Source organism: Colius striatus, chromosome 1 (assembly GCF_028858725.1).
Source record: "Colius striatus isolate bColStr4 chromosome 1, bColStr4.1.hap1, whole genome shotgun sequence".
Classification (NCBI taxonomy): Eukaryota; Metazoa; Chordata; class Aves; order Coliiformes; family Coliidae; genus Colius; species Colius striatus.
The window spans coordinates 117,256,734-117,264,016 of NC_084759.1; positions in this window are offsets into that span (position 1 = coordinate 117,256,734).

A 7,283-nucleotide genomic window follows, 5' to 3' on the forward strand; every position below is an offset into this window, starting at 1 on the left:
TTTGGAATCTCTGATGTTCCAAGTTGTACCCATTGCTCTTTGTCTTATCATTGGACATCATTGAGAACAGCCTGGCTCCATCCTCCTGACACTCGCCCTTTATGTATTTGCAAACATTAATGAGATCACCCCTCAGTCTCTTCCAAGCTGAAGAGCCCCAGCTCCCTCAGCCTTTCATCGTAAGGGAGATGCTTCACTCCTTTCATTATCTTGGTGGCCCTGTGCTGAACTCTTTCCAGCAGCTCCCTGTCCTTGAACTGAGTGGCCCAGACCATTATGTGTTGGCTGGAAGATAGGTTAAAATGTATTGTATCAGGTCTAGCTAGATCAGTAGCACATCAGCCTAGTGAAAACTAACCTTTCTTTTTGAAAGTTGCATAAAAACTGTCCATAAATACTGCTGTGAGCATCACTGTCACTACCCCCAACATACAGAGTGCTAGACCATGTAGGATTCAGAGAGTCCAAGCCATTTACAAGGGAGTTTCTGAAGACACGATTGCCATGTCTGCAGCAAAATTAGAAAGAAATCTGGTTTTACCTTCTTCAATAAATGCACACATTTAAAAAAGTAGGTCTTGGCAAGTGGGAAAATACTATGATGTATTACACTGTTTCATGTTAAAGAGTCAGTATGAAATTACATTAAGCCTTTTGGGGAAAAGTATCTTGGAGGACAAATTAAGCCCAAACCTAGAGAAATATTCTCAGGGAATTAAATATAACTGCATTCCTTTCTTTGGAATATGCTTTTCTATTCTTTTGTCAGAATGTTCTGCATTTGTCATACCACAAAGTTCCAGCTTTTATAAAGACTTTCAGACAGGCAATGTTGCCTAAAGGACTGTACCCTGTGTTGATGGGAATTTACTCCTTTCTATTTCAACAAAAGAAAATGCAATGTTTTTCTATTGTTGTGTATGCTCTAACTCATTACTGATGAAAACACCCAAAGTTGCACCAGTCTCTATTCTGAGATCTAGCTGGATTTACAGCTGGTTTTTTTCCTTTTCTTTTTTTTCCTTTATTTTTCTTTTTTTTTTTTAATCTGTTAAAATAAATCTCTGTGATGTGGGAGAAAACCCATAGTATAGGATAAGGGACCAAGTCTGGCTGATGGAACATGGTGGTTGAAAAGGATCAGCCTGAGCAGATACTCCACTAAAGACACCAATAGCTCTTCCAAGAAGAGGTGAGAAAGGTGTATACCTGTCCTAGGTTATTTTATTCTAACTAAGAACTGTCTAATAAGAAGGCCAAAGAGTCTCATTTGTGCAAATACACATCCAGATGAATCATCTGCACTGAAGATAGATAACAAGAGGGGACCAAGAATCTGTGTAAACAGTCACTCTTGAATCCTAGTGTGGGTCCCAAGAAACAGGGAAATTCACTGGTTTTGCTAGGTTCTGGACTGAGAGCCTCTGGGACTGATGACCTTTTATAAGCTAAAGTTTAGGTCTAGTATAGACCATGACAATCACAGAATCTCAGAATGTTAAGGGTTGGAAGGGACCTCGAAAGATCATCTCGTCCAACCCCCCTGCAACAGCAGAACCACCTAGAGTAGGTCACACAGGAACTCATCCAGGTGGGTTTTGAATGTCTCCAGAGAAGGAGACTCCACAACCCATCGGGGCAGCCTGTTCCAGTGCTCCATCACCAGTGATGATTTTTTTCCTTATGTTTCTTTGGAACTTCTTATGTTCCAGCTTATACCCATTGCTCCTTGTCCTATCATTGGACATCACTGAAAACAGCTTCGCTCCATCCTCCTGACACCTGCCCTTTACGTATTTGTAAACATTAATGAGATTACTCCTCAGTTTCCTCTTCTCCAAGCTAAAGAGCCCCAGCTCACTCAGCCTTTCATCAGAAGGGAGGTGCTTCACTCCAGCATCTTGGTGTGAACTCTCTGTGCTGAACTCTCTCCAGCAGCTCCTTGTCCTTGAACTGAGGGGCTCAGAACTGGACACAATACTCCAGATGTGGTCTCACAAGGGCAGAGTAGAGGGGGAGGAGAACCTCTCTTAACCTACTGCCCACAGCCTTTCTAATACAAGATGCCATTCGCCTTCTTGGCCATGAGGACATGTTGCTGGCTCGTACTCATCCTGCTGTCCACCATGACCCCCAGATCCCTTTCCCCCACACTACTCTCTAACAGCTCATTCCCCAAACTATACTGGTACAGTCTACGTTTGCCGTTATTGAATTTCATTAGATTTCTCCCTGCCCAACTCTCCAGCTGGTCCAGGTCTCATTGGATGGCAGCACAGCCTTCTGGTGTGTCAGCCACTGCCCCCAGTTTAGTATCATCAGCAAACGTGCTGACAGTGCCCTCTGTTCCCTCATCAAGGCCATTAATGAATATATTGAACAGTACTGGTCCCAGCACTAACCCCTGAGGGACTCTGCTAGGTACAATAAATGCATCTTTATTTATAGCACACTTTGCTCCCCAGAAGGAAAGACTACCTGTAAGAACTTCAGCTAGAGCTATTTTAATCTTTGCAAATTACTAGCTATTTGTTGCTCTGATGCAAAATTTCTTTTGGAGAGAACTATTCTCACGTTTCAGCAACAGAAAAGAGGATGCATCCACTGTGGGTAAAATAAATGGGAAAACCAAGAGCAAGAGAGGTTTCAGAAAGCTTCATCTGTGCTATGGCTCAGATGTGCATTAGTAGTGTTGTCCATATCTAAAATTCCATACATTGCAATGAACCGGAAAGGTTGATTTATGGGTAGCTTTTTTTCCTGAAATATAGAGTTTTCTTGGCCAAGGAAGGATGACACTTTACATCACTGTAATGGGAGTGGCTGACACAGAATTAACTGCCATACTTGCGCCTAGTTTACAAAAGATCAAACTGGAATGACAAAAGTCAAAAGATCACCCAAGACAGTATTTCTTTCACATTAAAAGAGATGGATGTTTCAAAGTATTCCTTATTTTATCATCACTCTGCAATATTCTAGGGCGTTTCATATTTTTCTTACTATAGGAAAGATGAGGTCAAATGTTATTGAATCTACCACTAACATTTCATATAGTTAGAAAAAAAATGTATTAAGAAAAGCAGACTGAAGTGCTTTCTAAACTTTTCTTCAACTTCTATAGCTTGTGTGTGCTACCTATTGCTACCCACCATTCATTTATTCCCATTTATTCCTCCTGTGAAGTTATTCATTCCCTAAACAACCCTGGGTAGAAATACTGGATTTGCTTTACCAATGCTCTATAATTATTAAGAGACTTTTTTACATTTAATGTTATAAGACATTCTTGTAGCTTAGTCAAACTTCTACAAATTCAGTTCAAATTTTCCATGTCTGGTGTTTGCTCCAGGCTGTTGTTATTCATGTGTTTTTAAATTTCAAGAGTTATGGTTCAGTTGTTTCTGAGAAGAAAGTTAGGGGAAAATAAGTTTCGTCCACATATTTAAAAAAAAAAAAAATGAGACCATTTCTTGTACGCAATTTGTTAATGCTTTAAAGCATGTATAGAAAATTTGGCAGGGGAAGGGGCACTTGTGCCAGGAATTCCTTTTCCTTTCTTTGTGAAAGCTTTTTTTAAAAATGTGTTTCACACATACTTAGTAAACCCCTTGATTTTCTAGTAGCTATTATCTCTGAGGGCTTTTGTCCCACAGAGCATGATCAGATTGCTCCCAGCTCCTAGTAATTACTCACTGGGCTGGGCTGCCAAGCCAGGTTAGTGTTACTAGAGTCAGGACAGTATTATCAACTGAAAATTATACTAGACTATGTCTAGGAACTTAAAGGAGGGAGCCTCTTTCTCTCTCTGTTAATAACATGACTGCCAATAATCAACAGCATGGAAGAGGAAACCCACTGAAGAAAATTCAGAGGGGATATGTGCTGGGCAGGGTGGAATAAATAGGAATAGTTGAGAGTAATGAATTTAATGGCAGAATGAAATCAGTACTGGATGTCTGTGAGAAATGAGATGAATTGAAAGCCAATTGGCTAAAGGATGGGTCAGTGGGATCAGGCAAGAAACAAAAGGGTTGCAACCTTCAAGGGTTTTTTTTTCATGGTTTTACCGTTAAAACCGAAATATGTTATGTCTAGAAACCGTTGTCTGATTTTCATATTACTCCAGTGCAACAATTTTGCTGATTTCTAATAGTGTTACACTCACTCTTGGGCAGCAGTATGAAGAGCAGAATTGGATCCTTTAGTTGCACTGGAAAACTTTCTGCTTTCCAAATGCATATGACTGTTATGAGTGTGCTTGTTTCTGGAACACATCAAGTTGTTCTACAAACCTACAAAAGTTCTCAAATGTCATGCATGTGCAGCAAACTATGGAGTTTTTAGCAAGAACAGTCGAGACGGGCAGAATTGTCTGACACTTAATATCAGAAACTTAAAATGTCAGAAACTTAAAATCATATTCCAAGTGAATCATGACATATTTGGTTTGCCACGTTTCTCTTTATATTAAAGATACCCTCACAGCAGATGAAGAAAAGGCACAAACTGGTTGCTTATTCTATGGGTTAAGCCATATAGTAATGTTTGAATTAGAAATGTCATGAAAACACTTACTTAGAAGCTTTGTTTCATTATGGATGGAATTAGTCTATTTAATCTACTTTGATGAGTGTTTGCATTTGGAGCTACATGAATAGGGTTATGTATATCTAAGTAAAACAAATAGCACTGCCACATCTGGCCTTATTCTCAAGAGTATATACAAAGCACTTGCTATGGTGCAAAGTTCACTCCAGGGTGGAGTGCCAAAGTAGGAGCTGTTCGAGGCACATAAGGCCTCCAAGCCCTGCCTCAAAAAGACCTCACACTGCTCCCTAAAAGTGGCTGGCTATCAAGCAGGTCTTACCTACAAAACTGGAAACTGAATGGAATATTGAGCTCTGAGAAGCCCCATCAGTCAAGTTTCTGTTAACACTGCTCTTCTTACTGGACCACTTATAGGGATAAATCTTATGGCTTCCCGCAAAAGAGAGATCATAAGGCCTGGAGCCTGCATACATTTTTAAAGAAAGGGATTTTAAAAGGAAAAAAATACAACCCCCTGAACAAAAACATGTTAAGAGACACAGAATTTGCAAATATTGATGGGCTAACTTCTGTTCTCGGCTGAACTTAGAAACTCTGCTAAAATAGAGGGAGCTGAAAGTGAGAAAGGAAGAGAACAGATGGAAGAAGCAGATGAAACAAAGAACAAATGTAGACAGGATGATTAATTCATTTCAGAATGGACAGAACCACTCATCCACAACTGCCTGTAAGGGAACAGACACATTTTTCCCATGTATACAATGTTTTGAATGATTTTGAATGGGAAGATGAGAGGGAATGAGACGGTCTCTCTGGCCTTGGTTCAGAAAAGGATGTGCTTTGTCTTCTGTGGGACTTAAGAACATGCTATAACATTTCCTGGAGTTCCTGTCAAGAGATGCTTCATACTATGAAAATAATCAGAAGTCTGTAGGTAGTTTTGGTGATACTTTACACTAGTAACCAAATGACATTTTGAAACTTACTCTGAATACTGGTTTATCACTCACTAACATACAACCAAATATTTGTTTATACAATCTAGACACGTTGCTCCAGTTTTCTGCTCTGTTCATCTGAGTAGATTTAAACTAGGAAAACATGACACGGTATGCACGTAGAACTTTTGATTAATGAAAATATCCAGAAACAACACTATTAGAACAACAAAATCAAGTGGTAGAATGTGACACAATGTCAGAACTGACATGGATCAACAGGAAAATGGCCCTCCTGCATGCATGTATTCTACTGCATTCTACCTTTAATCATAGGTTATCTATTATATTTTTTGCATAGAAACTCTATCTCCTTCCAATGGACAGAAAGGATGGTACCAACTTTATTAGAACAAAATACTAAATTGCTGTTTTCATCATCTCATGTGCAACTCCCTCACTACTACAATACCTTTATTTTTCAGAGCAAATGACATTGATCTCTCAGCAAAGGACCACAAGGCCTGCTGATTAAAGCACTATACAAAAGCCAGGTATTGCTAATACATTAAGGTAAAGCTAGATGTCAAACAGAAAAAACAACTAGAAAGATTTTATGTAGAATCTGTTAAGGACTAATACAAGCAGCTAAAACTAGTGCAGGAAAATACAGATTTTTTTACTATATTCTGGAATTTGTGTGGAACAGTACCAAACCATAAGTTCAGCCCATGACCCCCTTGTTCAGCTGATATAAAATTACTAAGATGCCTCTATCATGCTATTTGGCATCTGCCACAAGAAAGTCACGTGAAAAAGGTGAGTCTATTAAAACAACTTAGGAAGAAAAAGGGCCTACACAGATGACAAGCTCCTCTGGAAACAGTAGTCTGTCTCCTCTTCAGCAAAGCTGGATATCAAGGATAGTGATTTTTGATAGATAGCCTATAAGTCTATTGTCTACTGGCAGGAATGGCTTTCTTGATCAATGGATTTTATTACATCTTCTTAGTAGCAGCAATAGAAAAAGAGGTTCTAGTAGTGTTTTAATCTATAATTTAAACCTAAGTGCACATTTGAATATTCAGAAGACACTTATTGTTGTACATTTGCAAAAATGACAAACAGCAAGATAAGATTTTTTTTGTGGAGTGCTTTCAGAGGCCATTGAGAACTGATGAGCTTGAAAGTAGTAAGAAGAAATTAATTGCCAAAGGTAAATACTCCAGAATTGACTCAAGTAAGAGCTCAACTTCATCACTTTCAGATCTTGCAACAAGCTGTCTTACTCTTAGTACAGATATTCTCCTAATGTATTTGGAGCAGTGATTGCCTGACTACCTTCTCTCTACTGATGTTTCAAATTCCCAATTATCAGCAAGCCACACGTTGCTTTTTTAATGACTCACTGTGACAACTGACAGTTATCTTCAGGCTGGCAAGTCTGTCCTCCTTAGATGTTCTGAACTATTGGGCTTCTTTCTTACAGCACAAATTGCTGTCATATCCTGGGTATGGAATCATAGCACTTGGCTTTAAATCACACAATAATTAGGTATCTAATCCAATTTACTCATCTACGTTTTCCCTGCTATCAGTGGTGGGAGTAATGAGTTGGAGGAGTTATCCTTTCCAAAAGAAATATATCTGAGATAAATGGCCAGAACTGCCCTTAGCAGAGACCTTTGCCCCTTTCAACTGATCTCAGAGAGAATCTAGCTAAACGTTTTAGACTTTGTATCTGCCTTTCAGATAGCAAAAAAAAAGGTGCTAGGACTCCAGGTCACAGGATCT